Here is a 15,337-nt window from a genome sequence, read left to right as displayed (position 1 = left end):
AAAAATCTAGGCATATACAAAACAACCGTTCACAATCCCACCACCGAGAAACTCTCACTTTAAAAGTTTTAGTGAATGTTTGGCCATAGACATACATTTAATACAATATGTGAATATTATATATGATAATATATAATATGACACAAAATACACATGTTATATAAGAATTAGGGCAAAGGTTAACACTTATTAGATACTTACTCTATTTACATATTGTACTAAGAGCTATACATGAATTATTTCACCGAAATCTTACAAAAGCCCTGCAAATTTGGAAGTTTCTTAATCTCATTTTATAGAGGAGGAAACTGAATTTCAGAAAGGTTAAAGTAACATCCTAAAAGTTATACAGCCAATAAATGGTGCAGCCCAATCTGGAATTCATTTGTCTGGCTCCAAACTGAGGTAGGTTTTACCTACAGAACTATTTTGCCTCCAAACTGGGATTGTTTTATACATATAATTATAATCATCTTCTTGATCTTCCTTTTTTAAAATTTTTACATAAGTACATATCAGATATATTATCAGTGGAATAATTTATTCTCTTACAACATTATTTTTAATGTCCGTAATGCTATATTAATAAATCATAATTAATAAATAATCTTCTGTTTTTGGACTCATGGATTGTTTCTTTTTCTTCTTTTTGTGCCATCATTGACAACAAAGCTAAAGACATATTTGAACCTAAGTATTTGCATACATCTATGATTGTTTTTACTTAGGATAAATTCTAAGTTGAATTTCTGAATTAAAAGAAGTACATATTTTTTATAAATTTCTTTAGATTATTGTCAAATTGCCCTGTACTAAAGCAGTTTATCGATTATCAATAAGGCAATTTATCAGTTTAAATGCAACCAGTCCAATAAAAGAAAGTGTGTTTCCCTCAAAACATTTTGATCTTTTATTTCAATTTACATTTCTTTGGTTATTTTGTGAAGTTGAGTATTTTTCTAATGATAATAGGCTATTTATGTTTCTCTTTTTATTAATTGCTTATATATATTCTTTACCCATTTTTTTAGGTATATTTTTAAAATAATTATTTGTGTGTCATACTTCTATGGCAAGCTCTTCCAGGAAAAAGTAGATTTTGAAGCTGTAATATCTATCAAGTTTCTTATGGTTATATAAACCACTCAGCTTTTTAATGTGTGGAATTATGATCTTTTAATTTATTTTAGTGGAAGTCACAAAAAGACTGTTATGTTTGACTAAGCTTATGCTGCAGAATTCTCTCTAGCTATATGAGCTCCATCAAAAAAATGTCTGTTTTAATTCACTGCTTTCTCAGATTACAAAACACAGGTAATACCTTCATGAAGTACCTTGAAGGGCTATTTAGAGCAATGGTAGACATAACACCTCTAAAAGCAGTTTGGACCACACTAGAAATTTTAAGCCATGCCTCATGTAGCACATTTCTTCTAATTGTAAATAGGCGAAATGATTAGTGAAATTGGGCAATTTTGTGCAGATACAAGGTAAAAGCAATCATCCAAATTTTGGGAGGAACATTGGGTAAACAAGTAACATATGTAGTATTTACACAATATTTTACCTTTTCCCCAATTTTATTGTCTTTTTATTGCAGTCCTCCATGTTATATACAAGTGTATATATTTACACACACACGCGCGCGCGCGCACACACACACACACACACACACACAAAGAACAGCTGTAATTTATTTAATAGTACCAAGAACCACCTCTCTTTATTTGTCATAATGAAAGACCTTTTTTGTTATGATTATGCAAGAAGGCCAGGGCTTTGTGATCAGATATGCCATTTTAGTCACTGTAAATATGTAAAAGTGTATAGGTAGTGAGACTTATAATTTTGAAAATGATAACAATTTGCACTGATTAGCTGTAAATTTCAGGTATTAACGTGGCGTCACATAAAGAACAAAATGTGTATTCTTTTTAATATTGGCACTTGGCTTTTAGAACACATTCATTTAAACAAAATGCATGCTATTTTAGTATTTCAAAAGAAAAGTTGTTCTTAATTATAATCTCAGCAGAAGGAATGATCCTGAAACTCAGTTTTATGTGGAAAAAAACAGGTTGGTGGCAACTGAGCTCAAAATTCAGTTTGGCTGAACGTATCATTGGTGTATCTATATTGTGGTTAAAATATTTTAGAAAATGCTGCTGGTATATTAGGTTTGATCAATTTAAAGACATTGTAATTAAGTTTGACTCCAAAGAAAGAAGAAAGATGGGTGACATTTTGAGATTGTAATTTAGACAAGGCTTTGAAATCACATGGTTTGTAAATGTTATCACTTTTTTACCAATGTCTCGAGCAATGTCCTTTATTTCAAACATGAAAACACAAAAATTGTCCTATTGACAATTAGAATGAGGTTTCTATGGTATCCCATTTATTGAAATGTTTACATTAAATTTGTAACTGTTAATTTTATGTTTGGTGGTATATTTTCATTTAGAATTGTCCCCATGCGCTGGTTTCTCTTCAAAATGAATACATCTTTCACCTTTTACTAACTATTTCCATGGAGAGGAACAGTTATGAGTTGGTAACCACATTTTTTGAGGTCTTGCTCAGGCAAGTCTAAGTACAAAGAAAAAGAAAATAAGATAGAATTGTCCGTCCTTGTGATATAAGAAGCATTTTTAAAACAATCTGACTACCACTAAAGCACTCTTCTTTCTAAAGAGTTGTTATAGATTTAGATATTACCTGTAGATGGGAAAGAAATTGACATTACAGAATATGAATATCAGGCCTTAGTTGTATGTGTTATGAGAAACCAATGCTATCATTTCCCAAGACAATATATCAAACCTATTTAACATATGATAGGGTATTTAGTGGGTAACTTCTTGAGAGAGATGTGATGTGCTGTGTTTGAGATGAATGGACATCTCCACGCAGAACTCGCTTTGCTACTGATGCACCAATGTTTTGAAGAGCTAAGTGCCTATCATCAGTGACCTCTGGGTTCAGTGAAAAATATAAATGAAAATCAGGACACACAGAAAGAAGAGATAGAGATTTACATAATGAATATATTGAAGTAAATTACCTGTTTAAAAAATCTGAAAAGTATAAAAAAAGGAAATGGGAAAAGCAAAGACGAAGGGAAACACATAGCGTATTAGCAAGGTGACTCGGTGAAGGGCTGGGGTTGGTGACCCAGATCCAGGTGCGTGGGCGGAGCTGGGTGAGGGGTTTGCGCGGTGGATAATGTGAACCACGTGTTTTCTTCTCAGAGGGTCTCATGGCCTAGTGAGTAAGACACAGATAAGCGACTGCAGCCGAGTGCCAGAGCTCTGGCTGAGAGGCACAGGCGGTGACAGCAGCACAGAGAGGGGACACCTAGCTTGCTCGGGGGATGAAGGTGAGCTCCTCAAAACAAGAGAGAGCCGAGAGGAGCGTTGAGCAACCAGGAGGAAGTGCTGAGCTGAGAGGAATGTGAAAGGTATTTTAGGCGAATTGCAAAGTATGGGCAGAGCTGTGAAGTGAACGTGTACAGAATTTTCAAGGGTCTGCGCCATATTTCATCGTGCCGACAGCACAAAATACACAGACAGTCCCCGACTTAGGGTGGGTAGACTTAGTGCTTTGTTGACTTCACGATGGTGCAAAAGCAACACGTGTTTCGTGGAAGCTGGACGTTGAATTTGTAGTTTTCCTAAGCTGGTGATACGCCATATGTGGTGCTACAGTCTCCCCTGACCCTGGGCAGCAGCCAGCTGCGGGGCCCAGCCAGCCACACAGCCACGAGGGCAGCGACCACGAGAAATTCAACATTATTATAAAGCAGGCTTTGTGTCGGGTGATTTTACCCAACTGTAGACTAATCTAAGTGTTCTGAGCACATTTAAAATGGACTAGGCTAAGCTGTGATGTTCTGTAGATTAAGTGTATTAAATACATTTTCAACATATGATATATTTATCTAGACATAACCATAACCCTATTTTCAGTCAAGGAGCATCAGTCTAGGAAAGTGGTGGGGAAAAAAGACCATGAAAGATATATTTCCATGGTAGAGTTTATCCTGAAGGTAAGAGAAAGACTTGAAACGATTTAAGAGAATGATGCAATCAATTTATACTTTGGAAAAATCATTTTTGTGTCAGTGTGGCTAATAGATTGGGGAGAGAGGAAGGAAGACTAGAAAAAAGAAAGATAAATAAGAAATCCAGGTAAGAAAAGATGGTGGTCTAATGTAAGACAAAGGCAGGAATAGTAGAGAAGAAGAATAAATTGTTAAGAGGTAGGACTGACAAAATGTTGAAATGGAAGAGGAGAAAGTGAGAAATGTAAAATGACCTTTAAACATCTTAGGAAACTGAGAATATGTTATTGACTGAATGTTTATATTGCCCCAAAATTCATATACTGAAATCATAACCCCCGACATGATAGCATTAGGAGGCAGAGTCTTTGGGAGGTAACTAAGTGCTGAGGGCGAAGCCCTCATGAATGGGATTAGTGCCCTTATAAAGGAGACCCCAGAGAGCGCTCTCTCCCTCTTTCCACCATGCATGGACATAGCCATTGGAAGAGGGCCCTCACTAGAACCTGACCATGCTGGCACTCTGATCTCAGACTTCCAGCCTCCAGAACTGTGAGAAATAAATTTCTGTTGTTGATAAGCCACCCAGGCTATGGCGTTCTGTTATAGCGGTTCAAAGAGACTAGGAGAGATTATGATGGCATGAGTAATCAAGATAGAGAATTAAGATTAGTGGGTCATGGAGGGGTCATGTTATATTGTTCTGGACACATTATGGTTGAAATGTTTTCCAAGTAGTGTTTCCTAGGCAGTGCTTGTATGGGCTGACACCTCAAGTAAGGTGCTGAGCTGAAGGTGTAGTTTGAGAATCATCAGGGGTGTGTGCCAGACCAACCAGTACATTTCTTAAGTGAAAGAGAAGAGAACTAAAGACAGAATAATCGTGATACAGAAGCAGGTAAAGGAAAAGGATCACGTGGATTTCAGTGTGAATTATCTAGAGAGCTACGAGAAGAGCCAGAGAGAGTGATGCTATTGGAAACTAACAGAAGAACTTTCAGGCAGGGGTGGTCAACTTTTCAAATGTTGAAAATAAGAACTGAAAAATACCCACTGGGCTTTGCAAATCAGAGATCACTGGTGACTATGGGGAGAATGGTTTTAATGGAGAGGTGGCATTAATAGCACGATGTGGGTCCTCAACGAATGAATAAAAGGGAGCAAATAGGAGCAGCAGCATGGGGGGGGGGGGCAGGGACTATGGTAGGAGGCTGAAGCAGTTCTCTTTTCAGGTGATTGATAAAATGCAGTTTCCAGTTGTAGCCAAAGAGCAGCACTGGTCTAGTCAGAAAAAGTCTCTATTCCTTGCCACGAGGAGATGAAAAGGAGAGGAACTTAATCCAGGTGATAGAAAGAGAGAGAACTAATAGGAGCAGTTTCCAACATTAGAACCTAGAGGCTGGCCTGCAAATCCACAATGAAAACGACAAAGGGTGTTGTCACACAAATACAATAGATGCCATTTACTAGGCACTTGCTATGTGTCAGCCACTCTCCTAAATGCTTTACCAAACGAGTTTTGTTTTAATCTTCTTAATGAGCCTATTTAGTAGGTATTACTGTCTATGTTTTTTCTGATGAGAAAATTGAAGCTCATGAAAGTTAAATGACTTTCCCAAATTCACAAATCTGAGAAGTATCACAATCAACATTCTAAAACTGCCTCTGTGTCTCCAAAGCCTACACTCTTATATAATACTCTATTTTATCTCGAAAGGATTGCCAAATACTATGAACTTTGGACAAGCTAATATGGAGTATCGAGTTTTAATTCAAATTCATATAATTCTAATTTCTAAGATTTTGTCATACTTCAGTAAAGATTACCTCTGACCTTGAATATGATGAACAGATTGAGGGAAGAGCACTCAGTGGAGATAAACAGAATGTGAGAGAAAGCTGTAAGCCTAAAAATATAAACTTTAATAGAGAAATCTCCCCCTTTTCAAAGCCTACAGGAAGTCAATGAAATAAAGGCTGAGACCAGTGGGTTTCCTGTCTGAACACCGCCCTTGCAGCCTGCTCCAGTTTACTGATGGCTGTCTTTGCTTGGAAACTTCACAATTCTGAGTTCTTTTCCCAGAAAACATTCTCTTTTCCCAGAAACATTCTCCTCCTAATCCCAAAATTACTTCATTTAGTTCAACATTTAGCTATTATTTTTCCATTCTGATTTTCTTTGCAAGTGAAGAGTGACATTCTCCAGTTAGTTGTCAAGGGGACCTTTTGCAGTGACATATGTACACAGAATACATGGTAGATTAAAAATAAAAATACAAGAACATACCCACCCACATACACATAGCTGTGCTACTGCATGGGAGGACCAGTGGTAGTTTTAAAGTAAATTTTAATCCTGGTAAAATTAGATCATTGAATAACTCCTAGAATTAGCATTTCTGAACTATCTTCCTTGCAATCAGGTTTAGGCTACATTTTCTCTTAATGGAGGAAGAAATTCATAAGTGGATGACTATTAATATACTTTTGAACTAAAAAGCTTTCTGACATTAATTCCCCTAAAGAAATTTAGCCTTAAGAACAAACCTCAATCCCAAATTACTTTTAAAGGTAAGACACATGGATGGCTGAATCAATATCAGAACTATTACAGAGCCCATGATTTTTCTCCCTTTCCATGACATAACAGCAAATAAGGTCAGGTCATAGCATCTCACCTTCCAATCTAGCAGGTCCATAGTCAACAAGATTATTTTAACCGTGGTCTTAAGAACCAGCGATCAAAATGACAAATCCTCATATTATTGGATCATGTTTACAAGTGATTCAGACATTCCTTGTTAACACTGGGAGGCCACCATGTGTTCTAGGCACTGTTTGTGAATCTGTCCACCTGATTAGTTTGTGTTCTCTGTAATAACCCTGATAGCACTGAACATATGTTGTGGGCAAAAGCTGTCAAGCAAAAAAATGAAGTTAATGGCATCTATCTCTGTCACCTTTAATACATACACTTATTCAGTGACTGACTAAGGCAGTGAAAGATTTGGATTATTATACTTTTGGTATTTTCACATGTAATAAAAATAGTCTGATGAATTTGAAATGACTAGAAAGAAATAATAAAAAATGACCATTCATTTTACTCAATTTAAATTCATAGCCTAGAACACTATGGCTAATAATTAGCTGTAGCTAATGAAACAAGGCACGCGTAATTGACGAGACCGTGCCAGAGAGGCACACTCTATCATTTTCAGAGACAGTACATTGCTTATGCCAGAATTTTATAAAAGGAAGAAAGCTTGAACTAGGCAGAATCTACAAAAGGAAGAGGCAAAAAAAGGATCTTCCTTTTTAAAAACACCTAGTAGCTTCTACAGCTTATATGATTTTTAAATGTGCCTGGCATTTTTATGAATGTGTTTGAATAAGCGTTTACCTAAGCAAGATCATTCTCCAGTAGATTTTGCTAAAAGGTGTCTATTAACCATGTGTTTTATCTTTGGATTTTACAATCTGACAAATAAAAAACTCCAGAATAGCGTGTTGTGCACACAGGTTTACTCAAGCACAACTGCTACAGTCACCTGGGGCCGCTGAGTTCTCGGTACAGCTGGTTTGTTGTAAATCAATTACAGTCATTTCCTAAGGATTATGAATCGTACTTCAAGAATGTGCCCTTATGTGTCCTAATTTGACTTTGGTAAAATTCCACTGGATTACAGAAACAGTGTAGGATTTTATTATGAACGTAAAATGAGCCTTATCAAAAGGCTAAGATGCTTACTATTCAAGTCATGTCCACACTTCATTAGAAGCTGTGTTATGAATAACTTACTCACACTCAACACTGATTTTATAACATTTGAAACCAAACATCAATACCAAGTACAAATGGGAGTAATAAATTTCTTCAATCCTTAGGCCATCCTGCAGAAACAAAACTGTGAAAAGTAGACGAATTATTTTAAAAATGATTTTGAATAATGCTATAATATTCAACCTTTCAAAACGTGACTCTATATTAATTGTGTTGGTTTCCTTAAAGACGTATTTTAAAATGCCAAACCTGTCTTAAAATGGTATACTGAGAAAATATTGGGATAATAATAAAACATGGCTCTTAATATTTCAGAAAGGATGAAAATAATAGCAAAGATATTTCCCCCAATCTCTATTGTAGCACTTAAAGTAAACAGAGAAAAAGACAAACCCCAAACGGATATGTTAAAAAGGAATACTGGCACGGTATTCAGTATGTACAAAAGAGTATAGAAACTTAGGTTCAGAGCAGCCCTGGAGAACCTTTTGATTTTACAACCTGCCAGGGCTGTAAGAGGCAGAAGGTTGAACAAAGAAATTACAGAGTACTCAGGGTCAGCAGTCATCTGCCTCACAGAGTTAAGCGCCAATATTTACAAAGAATCTTTGTTCCCTTCCTTTTCTTTCATCTATTGTCTTTTTGTAGTAAGGAATGTCTGAAAGGATGCTAGCTAAAGCAAATGGAATGTTCTTCTAGCCAGCATCCTTGACCTGAATTTCTTATCAAACCATCTTCATAAAGATGTTATTGCTGTTTAGTGATAATTTTAATTTCACATCTTGTTCGAGGGCAAGATACAGGCAAAATAATTTCCTTTTTGGCTTTATCAGTATATCTTTTAAATATGACACCAGAAATGGATTATTTACTAAGACTTAATGATTATAGTTAATGAATACTACCACATACCAAGAGAATTTCATAGGTCAACACATCTAAGGAATCACTTTGATGTTATTACATTTATAAACTTAAAAATAAAATGCTGTACAAATAGATTTATATCTTAAGTGTGAAAATAATACATTTAAATCAAATGTGTCATCTTTAAATAATTTTAAAGTATTTTCTAAATTACAAGCTTTGTAGACTCATTTATGTTCTCCTTTATCTGAGCTAACCTCTGTTCATATTCTGAATGTATTTAAACTTCAACAATGAACAAGTGATAATGACCTCATGAGCCTGTTCAATCTCCTTTGACCCAAGGATAAAGGGCTTGAGAAACTTGAATTCATGATTTTTCATGATCCATGGGAAGCCAAGGGTAGCAGTTGAGCAATTTCATCATCTTTAAAAGCAAGATATACCCAGGGAAACTATTCTCTAAGAGTAATTTAGGGACTTTTGCTAGGCCCATTTATTCTTTTGGGTTATTAAGAAATCAATTGGTAAGTAGCCACTGTAGTACAATAAAATTTTCTTTTACAGCATTTTGTTAAATGTCAACATTTATATTAGTCTTCATCATTATAATCTTTCTCTTTTAGTATAAAACTGTCAGAGAATTAATTATTATAGAGCTCGATTTCATTCTTGAACCACAAATTCAAGAAAGTGATCACACCAACACTGACAACAGAAATACTTAAAAACAGAATATTTTCTACATCTTTCAGTAATGCTAAGATGTTTAAAGCCCGGCCCCAACTCTTTAGTTTCCTATGTTGATGACTATAATAAACATATTCTAAATATAAAGGGATTGCGTGGAATACTATAATTAAGAAGTTTTGTCTTTTCACAATCAATATTAAGATTGTACATATGGAATTAAAACTTTTAATGAATGTAGGATGTAGATTGGATGAACAATATCGAATTGTGTTTAGTGTTACCAATAATTCTTTAACTTGCATTAGCACCATTTACTAGAAATCTACCCAAACCTGTCCTTGGCATCAGGACATAAACCTTTCTGTAACTACGGGCTCCTCTTCTCCTAATATACAATTTTTTCCCCTTCATAATAGTCTGAACTTCTATTGTGAACTTTAGTCCTCATTTATATGTTAGTATTTATCGCTGCTTTTTGTTTATTTTTTTCTATAATTCTCTACGTTGACTTATAAATCATGTTCACTTTTTAGCCCATTGTTTCTGTTGTGGTCTGAGACGTGAGAAATGACCACCTAAAGACCGAATTGAGCCAAATCAGGAGTCTTTATTCACTGGCCAGCGACTGCCCTCTGCACTGCCAAAGGCGGCACGGAGAGCAGCAGGGAGCCTTTGAAACAGAAAGTTTTTATATTGTAAGTTTGTGGGTGGACAATTACTAAGGTAGAGCAAGGACGTGTACAAAAAGCCTTGAGTAAGCAGTACATGATTTTTTTTATCTTTGGTGTAATAGGATCTGGGCAGTTTGGGCTCCGGGCCATATCTTGTTCATGCAAAACATGGGTGTTGTAATCGCTTCACGCAGAACATGGGTGCTGTAATTGTTTTATGTAGAACATAGGTGTGGTGGTCACTTAGGAATCTCTGTGCTGGGGGTACTATCTTGCGTAGGCAGGAGCAAGCAGGTTTACAGAAAGCAGAATGGCAGATTAATGATTTTTCGGCGCGAAACTCAGACTCTAACAATTTCATCACTTTCTATCAGTACTTTTTCTTAAATTTTCTGTCTGGTTGGAGCCCTCTTGACTTTTCTTTTGCTGTCTGTGAAGGGAACCCTGTCTAAACCAACCTCTTCTTTCGTATGCTTGTTCCTATCAAGCCTTCTATGTATATTTTTTTCTGCCACTTGTTCTTTGTAAATCTGAACGCTTTTCTTTGTCTTTTTTTTTCTTTTCAAGTATTGCAGTTAGGTGGTGGACTTGTGAAGCTTCCAGAAGTCTGTGAGTTTCTGTTTTGCTTTTCACGTTTCTTGTGGAACCAAATACATTAAAAAATCAGGAATAAACCTCAGTAGCACACAGAAAGGAAGGATAGAAAGGCTGTAAATTTCCTCCTCAAACAAAAGATATGACTGAAAATGCATCAATTCCAGGACATTTGTCATAAAATATTTTCAACCATGTCTCCCTAAATTACCATGTGATTTTTTAAAAATATAGAAATATGATAAACAAGGGAAACATATAACTAAAATAAAGTGTATGGCATAGTATTCATCACCTTTAGAAACAATGTCACTGAGGAATCTGCTCTGGGCCATTACTGAAGAAGTCGGCTACCTAAGAACGTCCTCTGTCCACGCACTGTCATTGCTCTGTTGCTCGGATGTGGCGAGACAAATGGCACCTGAAGTAATGGGACCCTATTTGTGCAGAGCAGAGCTGAAATTTCTCTTTCTCCAAAATGTGTACTTCATTGATTTGTTTTTAAGTCTATGAAATGATTCACATGATAAAAGATGTTTTTCAAGAAAACAAAACAAGATGAAAGATAATGGCTAATCTCCATTCCCTCAAGGAAAACAGTAATCTAACAGCTTCTCATTTAGTTCTTTGTACTTATCTTTAATTACCTGATATAATATGTCTATGCCTCTGTTTTTTGATTTATCTGCTCTGGAAAATATGCATTACCTATCCTTTGGAAAAGATAAGAAATTTAACTTCCTTTATTTCCCCCATTTTTCAACTTCTGACTTGGTCATTTATATAATTCTTTTACTTTCTTCTAGTGGTTTACTTTATATTAAATCATGTGCTAATATTTGATTTATTGACAGTATCTGTGGACTTTCCTGCTATGAAATATGAGAGAATTAAAATACTTAACCATTCTTGAACCTCTCCTCTGAATTTTATGTATACTTTTTGAAAGTTTTATTGTCATTTTATAAAACATCAAGCCCTCTAACGTTAAGTTCTGCTTGTAAAAATTATAAAATTTTCAAAGTTACTTAGCAATTGTGTTTTAAAAAATTGAAAACCAATATACCACATTTATAATTTTATATATTTATTATTAATTGTGCTTTAAGTTTTGCAGAAGGGAGAATAATTCTATGCTATTTAAATTTTGCCAGGGGTATTCTACCATCCATTCAAGTCACTTGGATATTCCTTTAGTTCATTCTAGCTTCCTTCATATTTTCTGAATTTTCAATTGCTATCATAATTTATATTACATGTTATCTTCTTTTTTGTATTAATTTATTTTCATTTGCAGGAATATCTTACTCAGGAATACATTTAACAGAAAATAAGAACAAAATTACTAATTGTAGCTTAACCACATAAGAATATATCTATCTTTTGCAGTAAAAATTTAGAGTTTTGGAGTCTATAATCTAGGAATGGAACTGCTGGATCATGTGGTAATTTTATGTTTAACTTTCTGAGAATGTGTCCAGTTGTTTTCCGTAGTGGCTATACCATTTTGCATCCCCACCAGCAGTGTCCAAGGTTCCAATTTCTTCATATTCTGGCCAATACTTGTTATTTTTTCAGTTTTTTGATTGTGGCCATTTTAGTGGAGTGAAGTGATAGCTCATTGTGGTTTTGACTTTCATGTGCTTGTTGGCCATTAGTGTCTTATTTGGAGAAATATTTGTTCAAGTTCTTTGGCCATTTTAAAATTTGGGTGGTTGATTTTTGTTGTTGTTGAGCTAGTTCTGTAGTTTTAACTCTCACTTTTAGGTCTATAATCCACATTGAACTAATTTTTGTATATGGTGTGAGTTAGGGGTAGAAAGTCATACTTTTGCATGTAGATATCCAGTGCAATTTATTTCTTTCCCCATTTAAATTGTCCTGGCACCCTCGTTGAAACTAAGTGATCAGAATGTTAAGGTTATTTCTGGAATGTCGATTCTATTCCATCGATCCATATGTCTATCCACATGACATTACCGCATTGTCTTGGTTAGTGTAGTGTTGGAATCAGGAATTATGAACACTTAAACTTTTCTATTTTGTTTTGCAAGAGTCTTCTGGGTCCCCTGCATTTCCAAATGAATTTTATGATCACTCTGTCAATTTCTTCATTTTATTTAACCATGAATTTTTCTTCTATTTTATTATTTTTTTCACTTTGTTTTCTCTTTATGAAATCCCTATTAAGTAGAGTCTGTATTCCTGGCTAATTAAGGTTAGATGTCTGCTGATTTTTTTCCCCCTCATACTCTCTACTTTTTTTTTTTTTTTATGTGCTTTGGAAGAATCTCTTCTTTTAGCATTCTAGGTTTCTCATTAATCCCTCAGCTATTTCTATTATACTATTAAATACCCTACTACTTTAATAATATTGCTGTGAAATTTCTAATTTACAAGATTTCTGATGAGTCTTCTTGTTTTTAACATACAGATTTTTATATCCTCTGTTGATTGTTTCCTCAACTGGGAATTTGTTAGTTTTACCTAGTACTTTTTACAATGTTTTTTAGATTTATTTTTCTCCAAAAGTTTGGAGATTCTTTTTCTGGGGATGAGGGTCTCATTTTTTTAGAACTATACTATTCACTGTGGATGTAGCTCCTAAGGACAGGATTTAGCCTCTGCTAATTTTTGTGGAAAAGTATTTGGTTGTATATGCCATTGTTTTCTTCTTGGCTTTGGTCTTTTGATATATCCTAGGGATTCAATAATTCCCTAGGGAAATGCTCTGTATTAAGATTTCTTCACCCTTATATCTAGACTTTCACAGCTAATATTGTGGTCTACTCCATAGCTAAACCAGGATATGGAATGAGAAGACCAATCCAGTGGATCTGACTATGGGTTCTCTATCATTTGCCAAATATTTGACTTAGTGGCCATTCCTGTTCATTTTCTTCATGACCTGTGATCTTGGATTGCTTCCACTACCGAACCAGTCTTTTGAACCCATATATCAATCAGATTGCATCTGCTTTCTGGTTCTCAGAAAATTCTCATCATTTCTGATCCATCAGTAGCTATTTTTGTTCTCATCAACTCCTTTATGTCTCACTCATAATTTTCTTTAAAGACTTTTTATTAGATTTTAATTAAGGAGTTATAGTATTCTCAGTTCACTGTTTTGATGCAAATTTTGCACACAAATATTTTTAAATGTATTAAACCCTAACAGTTTTCTAATAAGAAACTATTATGTGTGTATGTATGAACTTGTGTGAAGACTGTATTTTCTGGGTATATAAATCCCTGTCTTCACTTTAGGAATGAATATTACCTATGTGCTTAAACATGTATGTATGTGTTTGTGCCTATGTATGTATATGAGAGAGAGAGAGAAAAAAAAAAGAGATTTATACCTTAGTCATCTTGTTTAAGCTATCATGCCTAGATGTAACTATCTTACATTCAAAGTATTTATATTAAATTATATAATATTAAAAGTAAGAAGAAACCAAAATTAAATGGAAAAATAGGAGCAAAAAAGGAGTATTCCTAAGACATATAATCACTTTAGAGTAGAAGAGAAAAGATAAAGCTAATGAAAAAAAGGTACATCTACCTGGATCCCATCCATTTCAAACACTGTTCAGGTTAAATATGGATATCTGTTTGAATATGACAATGTTTTCATATATTTTGCATGTAGATAATTTCCTTGCTATATCTGTCTGTGTGACTATATGTCTCTAAGTGTGTGCTTTCTGTAATATCCTTTCATATGAGTTGTAAATTTTAAAAACTTGTTTTCTCCTTCTCAGAGTTATTTTCATCTTCAATTTTCCAGAGCCCTTTTTCAGATGACCCTATCCAGGAAAGTTTGATTTTGTATGACAAATAGCATATAACTGCATTCTAAAAACTAATGTTTAAATTTGTTTGAAATATCTTAAAATATTGAAAGAAAAAAATTTCCTTTTTTAAAGACATATTTTACTGAAAGCCAACTGATAAACAAAGACTGCTAGAAGGCTCATCCTGTGAGGTTATTTCTATCTAAATAATGTAGTGATTGAAGAGGGAAATATAAGATAGAGTGAAATGATATTAAGTATAGTTGCCACAAAAAATGATTTTTTTATTGAATAGATATTATCATCAGACTTGATAAAAACTTCATTGATCACCCTCTGGCACATTTTCTCCTTTATTTCCCATGAAAGAAAGAGCAAATGAGAAAAACTAAAAGGGCATTTCAGAAGTAAGTCACACAATTCATAGAAATTCACATATCAAGAAAGCCAGTATATCCTCTGGAGACAAATGGTTAGAAGGTTCAGCAACAATTCTGAGCTGCATTGATAGAGCTCTCCAGAGATAAGCCCTTCCTTTATAAATATAAGACTGAGAGTTAAAATTCTGTTTCTGTTCTCCAGGCTCCAAGAGACCAGAACATACCACATATCTATGGGTTAAGAAAAGGGGAACAGATTCAAGACTTGCAGTATCTGAGCACTGCAACTGTTTAACAAGTAGAAATCTAAAAAGCTCAGTTTGTTGCAAAATGTTTATTAATATAAATGGAATAAAGTAATTACAGTTTAATATAAACCTTGTCATTATAATTGTATAGATCTCTAAATTTATTTTGCTCTTGCTGGGTTTCAATGCCTACATTTATATATGTATAAATATTTGTATTTATATGTGTGTGTGTATATA

General features: G+C 34.5%; 1 non-coding gene across 1 annotated transcript; it reads left to right on the top strand.

Annotated features, from left to right (window-relative positions):
• The first annotated feature begins 2,474 nt into the window (after nucleotides 1–2,474).
• LOC138398464 (U5 spliceosomal RNA) lies at nucleotides 2,475–2,591 on the top strand. The gene has a single exon (XR_011235956.1). It is a non-coding gene; the product is annotated as a U5 spliceosomal RNA (small nuclear RNA).
• The last annotated feature ends 12,746 nt before the right edge of the window (nucleotides 2,592–15,337 follow it).

The sequence above is a fragment of the Eulemur rufifrons genome, chromosome 17 (genome assembly GCF_041146395.1).
Source record: "Eulemur rufifrons isolate Redbay chromosome 17, OSU_ERuf_1, whole genome shotgun sequence".
Taxonomy (NCBI): domain Eukaryota; kingdom Metazoa; phylum Chordata; class Mammalia; order Primates; family Lemuridae; genus Eulemur; species Eulemur rufifrons.
This window is presented reverse-complemented; position numbering and strand designations above follow the sequence as displayed.